Source organism: Prionailurus bengalensis, chromosome A2 (assembly GCF_016509475.1).
Source record: "Prionailurus bengalensis isolate Pbe53 chromosome A2, Fcat_Pben_1.1_paternal_pri, whole genome shotgun sequence".
NCBI classification, from domain to species: Eukaryota; Metazoa; Chordata; class Mammalia; order Carnivora; family Felidae; genus Prionailurus; species Prionailurus bengalensis.
Window position 1 is genome coordinate 117,120,905 of NC_057348.1, and position 21,083 is coordinate 117,141,987.

The 21,083-nt window shown below is 42.9% G+C and overlaps 1 long non-coding RNA gene across 1 annotated transcript in view; it reads right to left on the reverse strand.

The window, feature by feature from the left end:
• Window positions 1-21,083, reverse strand: part of LOC122488017 — a 71,785-nt gene that overhangs the window by 39,263 nt on the left and 11,439 nt on the right. Inside the window, exon 2 of the long non-coding RNA XR_006298531.1 lies at window positions 14,981-15,095. This is a non-coding gene — a long non-coding RNA (uncharacterized LOC122488017). The remainder of the gene's footprint in view (window positions 1-14,980; window positions 15,096-21,083) is intronic.

A 21,083-nucleotide genomic window follows, 5' to 3' on the forward strand; every position in this document is an offset into this window, starting at 1 on the left:
ATCTTAATGATGCTTTGAATGTCTGTGGTATCAGTTGTCTCCTTTTTCATTTATAATTTTGTTGATTTGGGTCTTTTCTCTTTTTTCCTTGATTGGTCTAGCTAAGGGTTTGTCAATTTTGTTTATGTTTTCAAAGAACTGACTCTTAGTTTGGTTCATTTTTTCTCTTGTTTTTTCTGTTCTCCATTTTATTTATTTCTGCTCTAATTTTTATTAGTTTTTCTTTTTCTTAGGCTCAGTTTATTTCTTAAGGTATAGATCTAGGTTGTGTATTGTGGATCTTTCTTGCTTCTTAAAGTAGGTATTCATTCCTGTGAACCTCCCTCTTAGAACTGCTTTGGCTGCATCCCACAAGTTCTGGTACATTGTGTTTCCATTTTTTGTTTGTCTTAAGAAACTTTTTTATTTCCCCTTTAATTTTTTATTTGACCCTCTGATTGTTCAGGAGAATGTTGTTTAATTTCCATGTGAACATAAATTTTTCAGTTTTTCTTTTATTGATGTTTAGTTTCATGCTGTTGTGGCCAAGAAAAGCTATTTGGTATTTCAGTCTCCTTGAATTTGCTAAGACTTGTTATATGGCCTAACATATGGTCTATCCTAGAAAATGTTCCATGTTAGCTTGAAAAGAATGTGTATTCTGCTGTTGTTGGGTAGAATGTTCTGGATGTGCCTGTTAGGTACATTGGCCTCTAACATTGTTCAAATCCACTGTATTTTTATTGATTCTGTCTGGGTGATCTATGCATGCATTGTTGAAAAAGGGGTATTAAATGTCTCCAACTATTATTGTATTACTGTTTGTTTCTCCTTTTAGCTCTGCTAGTGTTTGCTTTATATATTTAGGTGCTCCTACTTCAAATGCATAAATGTTTACAATTGTCATATCTTCTTGATGTATTGACCTCTTTATTATTATAAAAGGACCTTCTTTGTCTCTTTCTATCATCTTTCTATCATTTTAAATTTAAAGTCTATTTTATCTGATATAAATATAGCTACACTGCTTTTTTTTTTCTTTTGTCACCATTTGCTTGAAATGACTTTTTCTACCCATTCACTCTCATTCTATGTGTGTCTTTAAGGCTAAAGTGAGTCTCTTATAGGCAATGTATTGTTGGATCTTGTTTTTTATTATTTTTTTTTATTTTATTTATTTATTTTTTTGGGGGGGACAGAGAGAGACAGAGCATGAACGGGGGAGGGGCAGAGAGAGAGGGAGACACAGAATCGGAAACAGGCTCCAGGCTCTGAGCCATCAGCCCAGAGCCCGACGCGGGGCTCGAACTCACGGACCGCGAGATCGTGACCTGGCTGAAGTCGGACGCTTAACCGACTGCGCCACCCAGGCGCCCCGGATCTTGTTTTTTAATCCATTCAGCCATTCTATGTCTTTTGAATGGAGAATTTAATCCATTTACATTTAAAGAAATTATTGACAGGTAAGGTCTTACTATTTCCATTTTGCTAATTTGTTCTCTGGTTGCTCTATAGACCTGTTATTCCTTGTTTCTTACCCTGCTGTCTTTTTTGTGTTTTGTGTCTTTGATATCAGTATGCTTTGAAACTTTTATCATGTTCTTTTGTGTAATTACTACAAGATTTTCCCTTATGGGTATCATGAGGCAAACATAAGCTATCTTAAAGTTATAACGCTCTCTATTAAACTAACAACTTAACTTGAATAGGATTCAGATACTTCATGTGTTTACTTCTCCCCCTCACATTTCAGGTTATTGCTGTTACAATGTACATGTTTTTTATATTGTGTAACTAGTAAGAGATCATTGTATTCATGTTTATTTTTGCTACGTTCATTTTTTTTTAACTTTTAAACTACATTTGTGAGTTATGCACCTCATTACCATATGTCAGAATCTAACTATGACTATATATTTACCATTACCAATGATACGTATGCTACCTTTTGAGTTTTTATGTTGTTAATTAGTGTTCTTTTACTTCCACTCAAATAACTCCCTTTAGAATTTCTTATAAGGCAGGTCTGGTGGTAACAAACTCCCTCAGCTTTTGTTTGTTCAGAAAAGTCTTTATCCCTCCTTTGTTTCTGAAGGACAGCTTCAATGGGTATAGAATGCCTTGGTTGACAGTTCTTTTCTTTCAATATTTTGAATATGGCATCCCATTTTCTTCTGACCTGAAAAGTTTCTGTTGAAAAATCTGCTGTCTTTCAGGGGTTCCCTTATGTGTAACTTCTCTCTTTTCTCTTGCTGTTCTCAAAATTCTTTCTATGTCTTTGAGTTTTGACAATTTAATTATAATGTGTCTCAGTGTAGCCCAATTCAGATTCAATCTACTTGGGATCCTTTGGGTCTCATGGATCTGCATGTCCATTTCTCTCCCCAGGTTTAGGATGTTTCAGTCACTATTGCTTAAATATGTTTTCTGTTCCTTTCTCTTTTTCTTTTTCTTCTCCTTCTGGAATTCCCATACTGCAAATACTATTTATTTTCATCGTGTCCCAGAATATTCATAGGCTTTCTTCAATGTTTTGTTTTGTTTTGTTTTGCTCCTCTGACTAGGTAATTTTCAATGTCCTAATTTTCAGGTTGCTGATCCTTCTGCATGTTTGAGCCTACTTGTGAAATTTCTCACTTTAGTTACTGTATTTTTTAACTCTAGGATTTCTATTTGTTTAATGGTTGCTATTTTCTCGTCAAATCTCATTTGGTTCATGCATTGTTTTTCAAATTCTTTTTAGTTGTCTGTGTTCTCCTATCGTTCTCTAAACCTTCTTAAGAGGATTATTCTGAATTCCTTGTCTGACTATTTATAGATATCCTTTTCTTTAGGGTCAGTTATTAGAGCTTTATTAGTTTCCTTTGATGGTGTCATAGTTACCCAACTTTTTTGTGATCCTTGATTCTTTGTGTTGATATCTGTTCATTTGAGTAATGGAGCTACTCTTAGACACTTTACAAGTTTGCTTTGGGAGAGATAGCTCTTCACCAGTCAGCCCAGTTTGGGTTTCTTGGTGTGTTTTCTGGTAATGTCATTGGACAAGTGGGGCCTTCTGTTATGGTCTATTTGGGGGGCAAGGCAACTGTTCAAGCTCTAAGGATAGGGATAGAGATGGGGGTTTATCCACTGGCTGAGGGCAGTTAGATGAGTTTTCCTACCCAAGTGAGGCTGTAGGATGCATTCTGAAGTTGCCTGGATTCACTGGTCAGGCATACTAGATGGTTGAGACTGGGTATTATATTCAGTAGTAGATGTGGCTATAAATTATTTTCCTTCCCCCAGCAGAGCAGCAGACTGGAGCCCAAGACCTATACAGCTCATTGTTTGAGGTCCTGAATCAATCTTGAGTGTGCACTGAATTCCCTAGTCAGGTAAGGCCACCAATTTTGCTCTGCAGACAGGGGAAGCCACAGGTTGTGCTCTCTGTTGAAGTGCCACTGTACACAGGCCACTGAATGGGCTCTGCAGGTCCCCCTGCGCTCTACCTAGGTTCCCTGTTTAGACAAGATAAAGACTGTGTTCAACAATGACTGAAGCTATGAATTAGATTCTTTGCCTGGGTGCAATGGGAGAAGCAGCTCTAAAATCACTAATGCTCTTCACTGTCTTAACTCAAGCCAACCCACACCCCAAGTTCCTTGGCTGAACAGGACCACTGGCTTTGCTCTGCAAACTATCAGCTATCTCTGCCCTTCTCTCAACTTGAGTACCACTGGGTTGTACAGCTTGCAGGCATTTTCACAGCGCTTCTTGTCAGATAGGGCCAGAAAGCACTCATCACAGTAGGCATGGCTGTGTTTCAGCCCCCAGCCTGGGTACTCCAGGCTACTCTCAATTTTCCAAACGGGCTTTCCAGTTGGGGAGGGAAAGAGCTACCCTCCAATTTGGCTATGAATTAATCCCCCTATCTGTGCTTAGCATGGGAAGACTCCACCCTTGGTACTGACTTTACTCTGGAGGTGATCAGCTTTGCTTGCCCACCTTTCAGCTGGGCCACACAATTTCCACCAGTTGTCCCCAGCCCTTCTGGTCAGATGGAGCTGGAAGGCACTCATAATAGTGGACGGGGCTGTGACTCAGCATCTTGCCCGGCTATGAGCAAATGGGGCTTCAGGCCTGGCAAAATTCCTCGTGTGAGGATCCAAATCAAGCAGACCTACACTCCACCAAGTTCCCTGGTCCGTGTGAGCTGCCAGCTTGGTTCTGCAGATGACCAAAACCACTGGTGGTGTTACTACTTGGGCACTGCAGACGTGAACCCAGTCTGCAGAGACCCAAGTGCTCGCTGTTGCAAGTCCCTCCCCCCCCCTTCTCTGCCACAGCCAGATTCCCAGTGGCCAGGCCCGGCAGATTGCAGGGTAGTCCCCACAGTAGGAGATCAAGGCAAGGGTTTCCTCAAAGCAGCCCACAATGCTGAGGGAGGTCGGTTGTCCTCCACTGCTGGGTTCTCTTTTCCCAGAGGAGGAACCAAACATTCAGGGGTACCTCTCTGTGTAGAGCTCTGTGGTCCTGGGGGAGGGGCAGTGTGGTCAATGAGAAGCCTCTCCTCTTAACTTTCTAATGCCATCTGTCTTGATCTCTGTAAGGTGCTTCAGCCTTACCCCCATGTTCTAGGATTCTCCCAGCAGTGTCTTCTTCATGAATAGGAATTAGTTGTTCTTGGGATGGGGAGCAAAGTCAGGAATAATTCATGCCACCATCTTGGTAATGTCGCTCCAGCACTTTTCTGATTCATGATTAAATTGATAGGAAATATTCTGACCGGGGCACCTGGGTGGCTCAGCTGGTTGAGCGTCCAACTTCAGCTCAGGTCATGATCTCACAGTTTGTGAGTTCGAGCCCCGCGTCAGGCTCTGTGCTGACAGCTCAGAGCCTGGAGCCTGCTTCGGATTCTGTGTCTCCCTCTCTCTGCTCTTCCCCTGCTCACATGCTGTCTCTCTCTCAAAAATAAATAAAGATTACCAAAAAATATTCTTTAATAAAAAAAAAGAAAGAATTCTGACCAACCTACTAACATTATAGTCACATTTAGTTACATATTTTTTAAATGGCTTTTCTTAAAAATAATGCAATTTCTTTTAAATTAGGACTACTCTGAACATTCCAGGCACATACTTGCCAAACCTAAAGCCCTTCCAGAACATTGGGAAGCTCTGCCCCTGTGGTCTAAGGGGCATTTCTGGAAGTTCAGGGAGAGCAGATCACCTCTGTCCAGCCAGGCAGGGTTGGATTTGAATCCTGACCACACCTCTGACTTTGTTTAAGCAACTCCAAAATGCCTCCAAAGCTCAATTTCCTTGCTCATAAAATGGGATGGAATACACAATGCCTGACGCACTTATTAAATGTTTATTTCTTCCTTCTATATCCAGGTGAAAAAACACCTGTGCCCCCCAAAACATTGAGACTGTCCAGAGAGTAGCTGTTGGGGAGTGGGAAAAGTGTGCTGCCGCTGAAGTTTGATTTTGGTTCCCTCCCATGCTCCTCCCTCTCGGCATCACCTCTTTCCCCAGGTGCTTGTCTTTCAAGTCTTCACTGACAGTGGCTTAGGAACTGACTCATCCCACGTGCGTTTTAATGACAGACTCTGCAAAATCTTAAAGCCTTTAGAGATTGAAGGGAATAATTTTTTTTTAATGAACATGTGTCATTCTATTTTAAAAGTAATATGTGATTACTACCAAAAAAAAAAAAAAAAAGACAAATGCAGAAATAGTACAAAGCAGAAGAATTACCTGTCAGCCTGCTACCCAAAGACAAGCACCATTAATATTTTGTTGTTATATTTTGTTATATATATATATATATATATATAGTTGTGTATATATAATATTTTGTATTAATATTTTCTTTTCATCTTTTCTGTATGCCTATTTATTGTAACCTTTATTTATGTGTGTGTGTGTGTGTGTGTAAAAAGATGATTACATTGCTGTTTTTAGTTTTAACTTAGAATACATAGATAACTTTGTATCTTTCTTTTCTTCAACATTATAACCCAGGAGGCATTCTCCATATTATTATAAATTTCTCATAAATAATAACTCTTAATGGCTACAAAATAAGGGATACATTTTTTTAGACAGGGAGGGCACAAGTGAGTGAGAGGCAGAGAGAGAGAGAGAGAAAGAGAAGTGGGGCTCACCTGAATTGGGGCTCACGTTCACCCCAAGCTGGGCACGAGCTCACCCAATGTGGGTCTCTAACTCACAAACCATGAGATCATGACCTGAGCTGATGCTTAACAATGGAGCCACCCAGGCAGGCCCCCAATAAGACATACGTTTTTAAGGGTAAAATCCCCAACTGTATTAGGTCCTGTGCGAGATAAATGTATAAAACTAAACTAAATGTAGATTCTCTGAGGATGGTGATTTTGTCTCTTTTTATTCTCTGCAGATAAATATGTGGAGTCCCAGAGGCCGCGTGTGGAGTCCTAGAGGGCTCTGGGACTCCCTCTCCAAACCAGACTATCCCCTGATTTGCTATGAACTCATTCTTCATAATGACAGACAAGCAACTCTCTCTGGCTTCTTCTATGATCTGTTGCTAAGGCACAAGTAAGAGTAAACATATGAGTCATAAAAATAGAAATAGGGTTTTTTAAAGCACCTGTTTCCTATTTAACACCCTCATAAGCATGTTTTGAAAACTATAGGGAAATCTGAGAATGCTTCAGATTTTCTTAGCATTTTTTAGGAATTAGAAATACAAGTTATAATAAAGTCATCTATGTGATTGTCTGATCCTCGCATATGTAAAAGTGTTGGAAACTGTACAAACAGATTAGATCTCATTTAAAGCAAAAATAAATCCTAAAAAGTACATCAGTTTGTTTAGTCAACAGCTTTGATGCCCAAGAAAACAAGGCAAGACTTCGCCCCGCCCTGGTAGCATTTGAGTAAAGTTCTGGCAATGGTCGTATCTAGTTAAAGCTTTAAGGTTTTATCACCAAGAACAAGGTTCCACACAGGGTTCCACACAAGGATCAGTGGTTCCACACAAGGAACGGAAACTGACTCGTGGAAAATTTCTAATAAAAATTGGGCAGAGCTGAAAGGATGCTTTGTGAAGTGCGTATACCTAACAGAAGGAGTCCATGAGAGAAAGTCTATTTTTGCTCACCTAAGGGCCACCATCGAACCTACCTTTGTGTTCTCCTGAGCAAGTCTTTGTATAGTGTATTCATGTACTCTCATACTTCTTTTCGGCCTCTCTAAAACCTTAAGATATGTACCCCTACACATGTCCACAGACCTGATGTATGAGACAAATTTGATTTTGAAGACAAATATCAAGTGGACAAGAACAATGTTTAAGTTGTACATCGTCACTACTGTTTAGTCTCTTACATCAGCTCTGGCAGGGGCAGCCCAAGGAAATGAGGGAAGGACTACACTACCACATTCTTTCTTCTCTCCCCAACCACAGCCAAGACTGTAGGCAACAGAGGAAGGTTCTGAGGCTACAGCAAAGGTGGGGAAGAGACTGGGAGGCGGATCCCCCCAGGGAAGGCTAAAGGAAGGGGGGAGCTTCGATGGGATCAAGAAAGGAGATACAAAACTTTCTAGATTCAAAGAATTTTTACTTATGTGAAAGGATGTTTATGCAAGAGGATGACCTCTTTTTTCTCCATTTCTTCCGGGGTAGGTCAAAAGAAAATGGGCTTAAGCTGTAGCAGAGTAGGTTTAGGTAAGACAGGAGAAGGAATTTCCTGAATGTGGAGGTCGTTAAAAACTGGAATGAGTTACTAAGGGAGTCGGTGGACACTGTTCCTCTGGGGAACATTTAAAAATAAGATAAATTTTCATCTGTCAGGGAGGGTTTAGAAGTAATCCAACCAGAAGGCCTCTCAAAGCATTTTCCAGCCCTACAACCTGAAGGCCATATTCCCTCCGATTTTATTTCTACAGTTAACTAGATGGGCGATGGACGCCTGGAGCACAGCTCAGGATTTCAGATGCGGTAACTGGAGGCGGTTACTTTTACTTCTATAATAAGACACCACTTTGCATAAAAGACTAAGGTCATAATCCTTCCTGGAAGCCGCATCGAGAAAAACATTCCGAACTCAAAACCTGGCAAATGACTGCATAGACACCTTCACTCTCATCCTCCCAAATGCAAAACACCACGCTCTCCTCTCTGCCTTTTTGTTCCCTTAGGTCTGCGGGGCTCACCTTTCCAGTTTTTAAGTTTATCTTTCCCAGACGGTTATTCCAAATACTCCGTTTTACAACTAGTCAGTTTCTCCAAACAGTCTTTCAAAACCTAACCAAATATTTTCCCTGCAATTATTTGGCTAAGTTTCAATCTTAGATATAGCAAGCTAAAAAACAAGGTTTGGAAAAAGTGTAGTCAGGCACATTCTTCTCTTGTCCTTTTCTCTTGAGTTGGAATCAAGCCATGGGCTTGGGGCGGGGGGGCGGGATTTCCACCCACCCTCCGTCCTGGAGGACCCACTGCCCTGATGCTCTCTCTCTTGTAATTTACCAGCTTTGAGCTCCGGGGCTTTCCTTTCTTTTACATGCTTCAAGTCGTCTTTGTTGCCTGGCGAAGCAGGAATGTTCAAAGGAATTGATAACCGAACCCTCCTCCAGATGCCCCGCACCTCCTTTTCATTCTTTCCCTAACTTTTTTTCCCTTTAGCTTCTCCCGCCTCCTGCTCACCCTTCACACCGAGACATTTGTCAGAAGGTCCCTCTGCGTTCTCCAACCCCTTTGTCCAGCATGAACTCTCTGAATTCAAGTGGAAAGAGAAGGAATTTGGCCTAGGTAAGAAAAGGAGAGGCTGGCCAAGGATAAAGGGAAGCACAAGGGGGCTTTAGCTGCCCCGAACCCTGGGCTAGATGCTGTCTAACAGTTCTCTCTTAAGCAGGGAGAGAAAACTCCTCCAAGAACTCAGTTTGGCACATCTCCTGGCAGGATTTGGGCAAAAAGAGATAAATGATGTCCAAGGGAGACAACTTGGATTTATTCACTGACAGTGAGTTAAAGTAGATCATATAACTAACACTCTTCATGAGACCATCACATGTCTACAATTTTGCTGCTGGTTCTAAATTAGAGTGGCCAAATAATAATGACAAAAATTGTTAAATCATCATTATTATTACTTCCATAGAAGCTTCACAGAGAACTTTAAGTCTTGATGGGGATAACGTGAAGAGGGGGATCATCTCAGTCTTTATACAAGAGTAAAAGAGGTGTATTCTCTTCTTGTACAAATGGGGAAAACCAAGAACAGAGTGACGACATAATTGACCCAGGGTAGCCAAACAAAGCACAAGGTTCTGTGCACCCATATGTAATATATCCTTCACCAGGATGCCCTGTTAGGATGAAATCTACTTGTATAGCTAAACAGGTAGTAAGGTTTAAAAAAAAAATAAAAAACACGTGCACAAAAAAATATTAAACTGAATTTATGAGTAACATCCTCCAAATAATAAAATACATCACTACCTATGTAACACAGCGAGAGAAGTTTACTGACAGTCTGTCTTCTTGGCAATAGTTGGTTCATCCAGGTCTACAGCCCCAAGTTTGTATCCAGGTTTATCTAGAGAGTCGACCAGAACCCCAGGCCCCTTCAGGCCACTCAGAGTCCAACTCTCCTTCATCAAAAGAGAAAGAGGGATGGAAATGGAGATAGAGAGAGGGATAGCGATACAGATAGGAAAGTCAGAAAAGATCATTTGCATTGGTTTTACCTCCAGGGACCTACACACTCTTTACCAGAGACAAACTTTCCTTGGGTATTGCACATTGGACGGTTAACCCAGCCCTTAAGTGATAGTCCCGTCCTCCATGGAACAACCCCTGGCCTAAACGTATCCTTGTTCTCTGAAGTGTTGAGAGAGGAATATAAGCATAATTCCTCTCTTTCAGCCCACCATATCCTTACTCTGATTCAACCAAACACCATGCTTGCTAGCAGATGAAAATCTTTATTTTCGCACATGTCCTGAGCCTTCACCTTAATTCCTGAAGACAACCGACTGGTTCTGCCTTGGTCCTTCTCCTTCCCTAGACAGGGAGAACCCACAAGCCCAGCTCACAGAAATGTGCAGCATGGTTACCAAGGTTCTGCGAAGGCTCGGGATACCACCGGGTGTCAGATCCTCCACTCAATGTGGCTGGTTCCACTACGAAGAAACAAATCATCCCTTTGAACAAAAAGCTCCAAAACTTGGAGGGAAGAGAACACAAAAGCTGCAGATCTCTGTAAATTACGTATTATCTGCGCCTAGAATGCCCAGAGGGGTCATGAATTTGGAGATCTCAACAAGAACAACAAGCCAATATCTGACACCTTCTGTTCCTAAAACTCATTACAGCTCTGGGAATGAAAGTATAGGGAGACAAAAACAAACAAACAAACAGTGAATAAATTATTTACAAGAGGAAAAGCCTTCATTATCTTCTTGAGTGTTTCCCAATAGCTTCAAAACCGATAGAGAAAGACAAGTCTTGCCTCCTAAACTGTCTCCTGAATTCAAATTATCTCTGGTCTGGGATTGAAAGGACTCTTCGTGCCTTCGTGAATTGGCCTGAAAAATACCGAGTCCCCCAATCTTAAGCCTTTCTTCTCTTTCTAAAATGTCATAAGGAAAAGCAATAAGAAAATTTAAATCACATATCCTCTAAGAAAGAGATGTCTGGGGACACCTGGTCGGTTAAGTGTCTGACTTCCGCTCAGGTCATGATCTCACCATTCATGGGTTCGAGCCCCGCGTCGGGCTCTGTGCTGACAGCTCAGAGCCTGGAGCCTGCTTCGGGTTCTCCATCTCCCTCTCTCTCTGCCCCTCCCCCACTCATTCTCTCTCTCTCTCAGTCTCTCTCTCTCTCTCTCTCAAAAATAAATAAACATCAAAAAAAGAGAAATGTCTTTTTTTTTAAATCAGCCTTTCAAATTATTGAAAAGTCTGTTCTTTATGTTGAATTGGGAAAATGTGCTGATGCTTCTGTGATACCTAAAATCTGACTAGTGCTCTCACACTTTATTCAGAGAAGATTCTGCAGCACTTTGCTCCTCTGGACAGCAGAGCATCTCCATCGCGCTGGACTGAACTGAGCTTGGGGGTGGAGGGGACAAATTTAGAGTGGATCTAATTCCTTCGCCGTGAACCCCTCAAGACCTGAGGCTTATCTTGATAGCCAACATCTCACTCCTAGTAAGCACTCAATAGAGCCTGGCTAACTCAATTAACAAATAAATGAACAATCATGTCTAAATCACTAAGATTTTCTCCCTCTTTCCCCCTCCCCACCCTCCATATCAGTCTTTCCCGAGAATCACTCCTTGCCCATGTTCTTCCCCAAAGACATTTTAGTAAAAGGAATGTACCATATTCTGAGAGTCTTACACATTCTGTTTCTTATTTCATCTGAGAAAGAATTTACTGAAGAGTCCTCCCCACCACATGTGGATTGAATTTCCAGTCTCTTCTCCCCATTTCCACCTTTCTTTTATTTCTGTCTCCATCAGAGCACAGCACTCAATATGCTGCAGAAATAATTTTCTGCTGAATGAAGTTCGGCCATAAGTCAAGGGCAGATTTATTAAGGCCCCCGCATAGCCTGTTCCCCCAGCTTACTGTCGACATGACAGTTTAAATCTTTGATCACTCTTGCGCGTAACCCCTTCCCTGCTGGAGGGTCCAGACCTGAGATGAGCACCCCGCTCCAGCACGTGGGCTGTGTTGAACATGATTCTGAGCCCGTGCAGGCAGGACATCTTCGACAAGACCGGGGAGTGTCTGGTGTTTTTGGGGACGGTCAAGGTATTCCCACATATGCACTGGTTTTTCAACCTGCCTCTGTTCCCAGAAGACAGTTTATCGTCACCACGGCCATGCCTTGTCTTCCACTTCTTCCTTACAGCAAGGAAACACCACTGCAGTTGGGTCACTGGAGAGCTATTTCATCCAGCAGATTGGCTGGGTGTTCCGTGAGAGACAGCTGTTATTTCTGTTTGCTTTTGGTTTCTGTTTCTAGTGATTTTTACCTTTCTGTGACAGCATACCAAACCTCTGGCCCCACATAAAACAGTCTTTAAAAACCCCTTGAATCAGTCAGGTAGTGGGGTTTTATGTATTGATTACCTTTTTTTAAGTGTTTACTTATTTTGAGAGAGAGAGAGAGCAGGATTAGAGGAGAAGCAGAGAGAGGGAGAGAGAGAGAATCCCAAGCAGCTTCATGCTGTCATCACAGAGCCCAAAGATGCAGGACTCGATCTCACAAACCACGAGACCATGACCTGAACTGAAATCAAGAGTTGGATGCATTAAGGAAGACACTTGTTGTGATGAGCACTGAGTGTTATACATAGGGGATGATTCACTGGAATCTACTCCTGAAATTATTATTGCACTATATGCTAACTAACTTGGATGTAAATTAAAAAATAAATAAAATAAAATAAAATAAAACTCAAAAAATAAATAAATAATAAAAATAATAATAGGGGCGCCTGGGTGGCTCAGTCGGTTAAGCGTCTGACTTCAACTCAGGTCATGACCTCACAGTTCGTGGTCCTAGCCCCGCATCGGGCTTTGTGCTGACAGCTCGGAGCCTGGAGTCTGCTTTGAATTCTGTATCTCCCTCTCTCTCTCTGCCCCTCCTCCACTTGTCCTCTGCCTCTCTCTCCCAAAAATAAATAAACATTAAAGAAAAGTTTTCAAAAAATAGTAGTAGTAATAATAATAATAAAAGAGTTGGATGCTTAACCAACTGAACCACCCCGGCACCCCAATGATTACTTTTAAATGTTGTTTGATGTCCCTGTGTATTACATGTGGGCACTTTGGTTATCAACACACACACACACACACACACACACTTTCCCTTCACAAAACAGTGCTGGAAGCTGGTACTAAGAATATTAAACTGCTTGCACAAATTGGAAGGCTCCTGGAAAGGGTTCTTCCATCCATGCTAACCAAAGTATAATATTGTGTGTTTCAGGTCACCAGGGTGCACATTCCCTTGTTGCAGATTCTTTGGTCTACATTTGCCCCATTGATTCCTTGCAAACAAATGATTGCTATTGTTGCTCCTCCCACTGAGGAGCACTTTACATGTATCATAGTCTTCTCCATACGTCACGCCATTAGATTCTCGCCATAATTTCTACCAGTGTAGGTTTTGGTCTTATCTTACGTGAGGAACCCTAACTTATCCAAAGTGATGCCCTAATGTAGGTAGCAGACTAAGCCCTTATACTCAGATCCTCTTTGGAGACATAATCTTTTTACAAGTAACCCCATTAAAAATCACCAAAACACTGAGAAGCTTGTGGAAAGGGTTGTTGGCAAAATACCCACCACCACCCCCCGCCGCCTTTTTTTAGTGTAAGTACTAATTCAGAATATACAGAAACACATTTAAAAAAAAGAAAAAAAATGACCCTAACCCCCTAAAGATAACCATCTACCATTTGGGTATATCTCCTCCCAGGCATGTTCCTCTAAACAGGGAACAGAGTATGTTCCTTTAAAGTTGCAATTACTTCTAGAAAAATATTAGAAACCAGCCATAGAGTGGCATCATTAGAGAAGAGCTGGCCAGAAGCGCTAAGAGAGGTCATAGATATTCTGTTCTCGTTTAGATAAACACAGGTTTCTGCCCACACCCTGTTGTTGCCACAGACACTTGAAGAGAAATAAGAATACATTTTCCTTTCGGCAAAAGATTAACTGAACATCCACCGACTGCAGTGTCGGTGTGGTCCTCGGGGCCTCACAAACTCTGGTCTAAAGAAGAAAAAGAAAACAATACAGAAAGTACACAAAGAGCTGAAGAGGGCAAAATTTGCAGGAACCGGCTCAGCGCTGTCAGGAAAAATCACAAAACGTTAATCAAATTTCCAGGAAGTTGGGTGTTTGTGGAAGATCCTAAGTGCTTCTTACCGGGGGTGACCCACATAAGACAATGTGCTCCTGTTGGGATGTCATATTTGCCCTACAGAAACAGCCAAGATCCCACACTGTCTCCTCACAGGCGCTCGTAGATTTGTCCAAGGGGGCTGCCTTTTTCTCCTGGCAAAGCTCTCAGTTGTCACCTAACACCTGCCAATTGTACAAGGTCATCCACCCGGGATATTTTCATTATCTGCTAGATAAGCTGGGGGAGCTCTTACTTACAGAGAAATATATGTGTTCCCCGCCCAATCGCATCCATCCATCTCCTGCTTGGATACTTTTACTTGGGCATAGCCATGGTTTCAGGCAGGCATTTATCTTGGAGTTTTTGAGAAAATTGGCCTTATCTGCTAATGCTGCAAGCATTTTTTTTTTAAATCTACCTGCTTTAATCTGCAGTTGTAATAATATAGGTGTGCCATTTTTCAAGTGTTTTTATTTTTAAGCATTGCAAAACAAATGTGATTTCTGATAAATTCTTATTTATGAAAAAAAAATGGCTATACATGATATGCTTAGAAATCCACTTTCTCAACATTTCCCCCCAAACATTTTAAACACCACAGGCAGAGTATGACAGCCACAGTGGGACAATGGGGATAACTGACAAGTTTTGAGCATGCGTGGGGTTTTTTTGCCTGTGCCCCAAAGTTTCTGAGCCTTCGGGAGCTTGCAGAGACAATGACTCTGGCTTAATAACTGTGAAATGCTATTGAACTAGCAATAAAATATATTCTCTACCGCGGAACAATATGATACTTACAACAGCCAGCCTTCCTGCCAATCACAGGACATTCACAAAAAAGTGACTCGAGCTCCTTTAGCAACGGGAAGGGCCCCGTGTGAAATGTGTGTACACGAGCATGAGGCTTTGGCAAAGCCACAGGAGCTCTGAGGCCGCACAGCACAGTTTGGGTTACACTAAACTGTTGTGTTTATGTACACGTAGAAGAAGAACATCTCTCTTATTTACAAAAGATAAACCCAAACATCAGGGTTGCATGCTAGTGACTATGGCCTTTCCCACACGCATTTTTACTTTCAGCCCATCGTGCATATATTAGAGCACTTACTCTATAGGTCCGCTAAGGCATTCCCAGGCTTCCTTATACTGACAGACCGGTTTGGCAAAATAGCAGGTTATTTCACATGAAGGTGACTTTTTTAAGTAAAAGGAGGAAACAGGACCTGAAATAAAGAAGGAAAGAAGAGAATGCTGTTTACTCAAAGCTGAGAAGGACTCCCTTCCTAGGAAGAAGTCCTCAGGCCCCAGTGAGTCAGCAAAGGAAAGCTAACCAAATGGCCGCTCAGAGAAGGGTAAGAACCGTGCTCTCCGTGGGTGATTCTTCTCCTACGTGAGATCAGCAGCCAGCCTGATTTGGGCAAATTGCAAGGCTCTGGCTCTGTCTTAAGTACACATTATGTGCAGGAGAATTGATGGACAAACATCCTGAAACTGAGGTATTTAGAATCAGCCGTCACACCAGACTGCTGCACCATGTCTAGAAATCTACAGCAAGAAATATGGACATAAAAATGCATCTCAAATGCCACATCGTGGGACAACCCAGTCACGTGTGGGTTAAAGTCATAGCAAAATTTGCATTATTCGTTGGCTGTGTCCCATTATTATTCTTCAGCCTCTGCTTGATGTAAATTGGGGATTTGAGCCAGCACAGATAAGAGTTTAAGTTGGTTCTTTCCCAGACAAAAGAGACAAAAGGCGAAAATTCTCATGCAGACAGGGTGAATCGGCACAGAGATGACTGAAAAGGCATCTTGTGTTCAGCATTTTCCTTGATCCTTGACTCTTTTGGGCTGACGAGTGACAGTTCCAAAGGGATTCAAAGAGAGAAGTTGCAAAAGGAGGGGTTCTAGGAAGTGTGATGTCAGAGTTCTTTCAGTTTGACACTATCTACATCCTTCTCAGATTGTACGAGACACATTTCACTGATAAAGATGAAATCTTTAAAAAAAAAAAAAGCCAACACTAGACTTTTTCAATAGTTTCTAGGGTAAGGCCAACACTTTAGCAATGGTTTCTTAGTAAGTTGTGTGTCCCTCACTGGCTGTGGTCTCCCTGAGAACAGGGACCTTGTATTCTCCACCTTTAATTCCCCCACAGCCTCTAGCACAAAGCCTGTGCATAGTAGGTCCTCACAATCACTGTTAACCGACAACGGGGTTCTACTTGCTCAGTAAACGAAATCTGCTAGCAGTTTAACCACATGAAGCTGCTTCTTTTATAGGACAAAACATGATCATATATTGGAAGTTTCATAGGATTAAACCCAATACTATCCCTGTATTATTAGCTACTTTCCACATACATTATTCCTACTATTCCACATACATTTCCTAAGAGGCGCTGTGTGCCCTCCACCGTAGCCACACTTAACTCCACTTACAAGTGAGGAAAGAGGTATGTAGATCAGTTAAGAGATGGCCAAAGCCAAGCCATTAGTTGAGGAATAGCTAAACCTTGTATGTACTATTGGTCCCTAAACCCTATATGTTAGTCAGGCACCTTTCCATCAAAAGTGAAAGAAACCTGGGGTGCCTGGGTGGCGCAGTCGGTTAAGCGTCCGACTTCAGCCAGGTCACGATCTTGCGGTCCGTGAGTTCGAGCCCCGCATCGGGCTCTGGGCTGATGGCTCAGAGCCTGGAGCCTGTTTCCGATTCTGTGTCTCCCTCTCTCTCTGCCCCTCCCCCGTTCATGCTCTGTCTCTCTCTGTCCCAAAATAAATAAATAAATGTTGAAAACAAAATTTAAAAAAAAAAAAAAAAAAAGTGAAAGAAACCCAATGTAAACAACCTTACACGGAGGAGTAGATTTAGTGGCTCATAAACTAGGACGTTAAAGGGTGGGGTTTTTTCAGGCATGGGAACTCAAATAATAACAATGTCCTTTTTTTCTTTCTCTCTCTCTTTCCATCTCTTTGTTCTGCTTACCTCTCTTCGTTTGTATATTGTATACTGGCCTCATTCTCTTATCACAGGCTTTCTCTACACACAAAAGCAAGAGGCCCTAAATCTGTCCCAGTGCCCATATACCAGCTCCCATGGAAGGATATGATTGACCTCACTTAGGCCGTATGCCCAAGGCTGGGTCCAATCCCTGTGAGAGAAAGATTGGATTTGGCCGAAGCCTGGGTCATGGGTCTACTCCCAGGGTCAGCATCATGGACTGAATATCTGCATACCCCCAAAACTCATATCTTGAAACCCGCCTCCCAGTGTGGCGGTGTTGCGGGGGGAAGCCTTTGGAAGGTAATCAGGATGAGAGGACTTTGTGAAGACAGAGCCCTCCTGAATGAGGTCAGTGCCCTTATAAAGATCACAAAAGAGCTTGCTCGTCTCTGTTCTCTGCCATGTGAGGATACAAGTCGGCAGTCTACAACCTGGAGAGGGTTCTCACCAGAACCCAACTGCGCTGGCACCTGATTCCAGACTTCCCGCCTCCAGAACTGTGAGAAATAAATTTTTGTTGCCTTAAAGCCATTCAGTCTATGACACTGTGTTACAGCAGCACTAACTGCCTAAGACAGCCAGGGATGAGGCTCTATTATTAACAAACAATCCAGTGGAAACACCTAAGATAGAGACGAAGAAATTTCCCAGCGGAAGGAGAAGAGAGGCAGACAAAACTACGATGTCCAGTATTGTCTCGCTCATTCGTCCTCAAGTGCCCCCACCATCCTGCCCGTGAGCTCCAAAACACTTCATTTGCTGATTAACGAACTAGGTCCTTATTACAAAGTTGGTATGCATGAGGCTGAAAGACCAGCTCACCACTTACTCTAATTTGGACAGTGCCACCTTCCCCCACTCCTCCTGCCCCCCTAAGAACAGGATGGATCCATAGCTTGCTTCCTGTTGGGAGGAAAGGGCTACAGACTATCCTGTGCCCAGGTCAGACCTGGTCTAGGTTCAAACTCAAGCGCCCCTTACTTTACCCCAAACCAAACAAAGCTGTGTATGGGCACCAGTCCAAACCTACCACACCGAGGCGAACCTGCAAGAGGTGAGAGCTAGAGGGCAAGCCACATTCCATTTCTAGAATGAGCCAAAAACCACAGGCACTTCCGAATTCGTTTGGGGAGGACCAAGGTTATCAGAAAACGACGTTAAGGTAGTCTGGTTCTGCAGATGTTCTTGTTTCACGGCAATATGTACCCAGCGATTTATTGATAGGAAATAAAATAAGTGATTAAAGGCCTATAGAGGTGTTCAGTGAATATTTGTTGAATTGAACTGGATTAAATTCAGCGCGGTCTGGTCTTTCAATTAAACAAGCCAGCAGGCCACGCCTGGCAGGTTTAGCTGTCTTTCTGAAAGGCGAGTGGCAGATCTGGTCGCAGTTAGGAGGCAGTGGGCACAGTGTCCTGGCAGAAGTCGCGTGTGCTTTGCAGCCCAAAGGGTGTGACTTCATCCACTATGCAAGATGGTCTGAGAACACCCCAGGGCGGGCCAAGGAAGGGGTTTTGGCTTTCAAGAATACCCTTACTAAGCAACCACACTCTGCTGTGTGCCCTGTTACGAGATCTTCTCTAGTTTCAAGACTATTTTCTTAACAGAGGGTGCCACTTTAATATCCTGCCGTGGCACTAAACAGTATAGATCAAGGGCAGCCTGGGGGAGAACGAAGACAGGTTTAATGACCAGGGTCAAACATCTTGAAAGAATATGGCCTCAAGAGCCGGGCCCAGCACTTCTGAGACTGCACAGTGAGAAGAACACACAGGGATCCAGAGAACAAGGTGCCATCCTGTGGCTCCTCAGAAGTTTTCAGCCACTTCTAGGGAACACTACGCTGCACAGGGGATTCACTGAGCATGACTCTGGGGGAATGGCTGTCCCTTCAGGGTTGTCTGCTCACAAGGGAGTTTTCCCCAGAAGCTTTTTCAAAACCATTTCCTGGGGCGCCTGGCTGGCTCAGTGGGTTAAGCGTCCAACTTGGGCTCAGGTCATGATCTTGGAGTTATCGAGTTCGAGCCCTGCATCAGGCTCTGTGCTGACAGCTCAGAGTCTGGAGCCTGCTTCAGATTCTGTGTCTCCGTCTCTCTCTGCCCCTCCCTCACTTGCATTCTCTCTCTCTCTCTCTCTCTCTCTCTCTGTCTTTCTCTATCTCTCTCAAAAATAATTTTAAAAATTAAAAAAAAAAATTTTTTTAAAAACCACTTTCTCACAAGAAATTCACTGCCGCCATTTTGGAGCTGTTTTATACACCAACAGAACAGTTGGAGGATGGATAGTGGTCAACGGTCAGGCCAGTGCCTGATGTTGATAAAGAATGCTAGCCCTCGGAGAGCAGGGCACCCAGGCTTCCAGTTTGGGAATGAATAAGTCATGGGGAGGAAAAAAAAAAACGCTGTTCTCATTGGTGGAAACCACGTCTTGAGTGATTAATGCCGGCTGCACACAGTGGAACCAAACAATAACAAGTAACAGCACTTACACAGCACTTAGGACGTGCCAGGCACAGTTCTAGAGGCTTTCCACATGTGAACTCATTTAGTTACACAAAAGCCCTGTGAAGTGCATGCCATTATCACCCCTGTTTTATAGATGAGGATCACACGCGGTAACTGGCAGTACCCGTGTTTGAAAGCACACGGTTTGTCACCAGAGGTCATTCCCTTAATTGCTGTAAACACCGCCCCCAAACAGGGGTCTTTGTGGTGTAAGTAGGATAAGCATAGAGAATGTAGGTGGAGTGCGTCCAGCATATATTATTACTGTTACACCATAATATAATGTCTAATCAACATATTACAATTAATAAACATTACTAAAATTATTATTTTCAAATAACCGATGATAAAGATGATCTGATTTGACTAGAAGTCACATAAGAACTGGGGCGCCTGGGCGGCTCAGTCAGTTAAACGTCTGACTCCTGATTTCGGCTCAGGTCACAATCATGGTTCATGAGTTCGAGCCCCACATTGGGCTCTGCACTGACAGTGTGAATGAAGCCTGCTTGAGATTCTCTCTCTCTCTCTCTCTCTCTCTCTCTCTCTCTCTTTCTCTTTCTCTCCCTCTCTCTGCCCCTCCCCTGCTCATCCTCTCTCTCTCAAAATAAATAAAACTTAAAAAAAGAAAGAAAAAAGAAAGAGAAAGAAAGAAAGAAAGAAAGAAAGAAAGAAATCATGTAAGAACTGATAACAAAGGAACTGGACGAGCGGTGGCCAAGTTTCTTGAGTCTGTTGCCAATCCCGAGTCACTGACGTACTGATTTGCAAACTTGCGTCTCACTTCCCCAGGCTCTGCCCATGGAGACAGCTCCTCAGGCTTTTTGGTAATCTGGTTTTGACATCTTCAGATGAAACTCCAAGAGCGCATTATTGCAATTCACACTAAAGTTGCTGAATATTAAAATAGCGGGACTTTTCAACCACCTTCAAATGCGGCTTCCAGTTGCTTCCATGTACAACTCTAGGAAGGAAACTGTGTCATCACGAATGAAAACTTAGCCGGATGTAGGTTTCATAAGAATCATTAAATGTGAAGGCTGAGAAATGTTATGGCCAATATGTGACTGCTCTGTCCAGCCACCAACAAACCGCAGGACGGGCTCCATTTGCAAGTGAGGGGACAGGAGATTTGGGTCATATGTGGGCACCACCAGTCCAACGCTGAGAGTGTCACCACGCTGCCCCAGGGCGTGACTTACCAACAGGCTCTGCCTGTCTCCATCCACAGCTGTAGACGTGGCCCGGGAAGGATGAGAAACTGCTCCTCACTGGGCTTTCGCTGAACTTGGGGAGAAACTGCCAGAGAAACAAGTAGGATTGGGGTTTATTTTTGTTTATTTGTTCGTCTGTATGTTTATTTGCATTTTAGCCAGAGCAGCTTTCTGACTGCCACCTACAGAGAATTTGGAGGGACGAGGGCTTTATCTAGAGGTTTCTCTTTCCCACTAGAGCACACACTGCCATTTCAAGAAGCCTTTCTATCAGCTGTAGGGGCTTGCTGGCAAGTTTTTGTGTAGCCATTAATGTTAAAAACAGAAGCCACGGTATCCGTTGGCATTTCAGGCATAAAGGAAAACTGTTTCCCTTGTGAAGAAGGCCCCTGTGTTTCCAGCAGTGCCCCAGATGCAATGTTTGTTTTAGGTGGAGGGAAAGGAAGGCAGGCAGAAAGGGAGCCGAGAAATGGCTTTTTTTCTAAGAG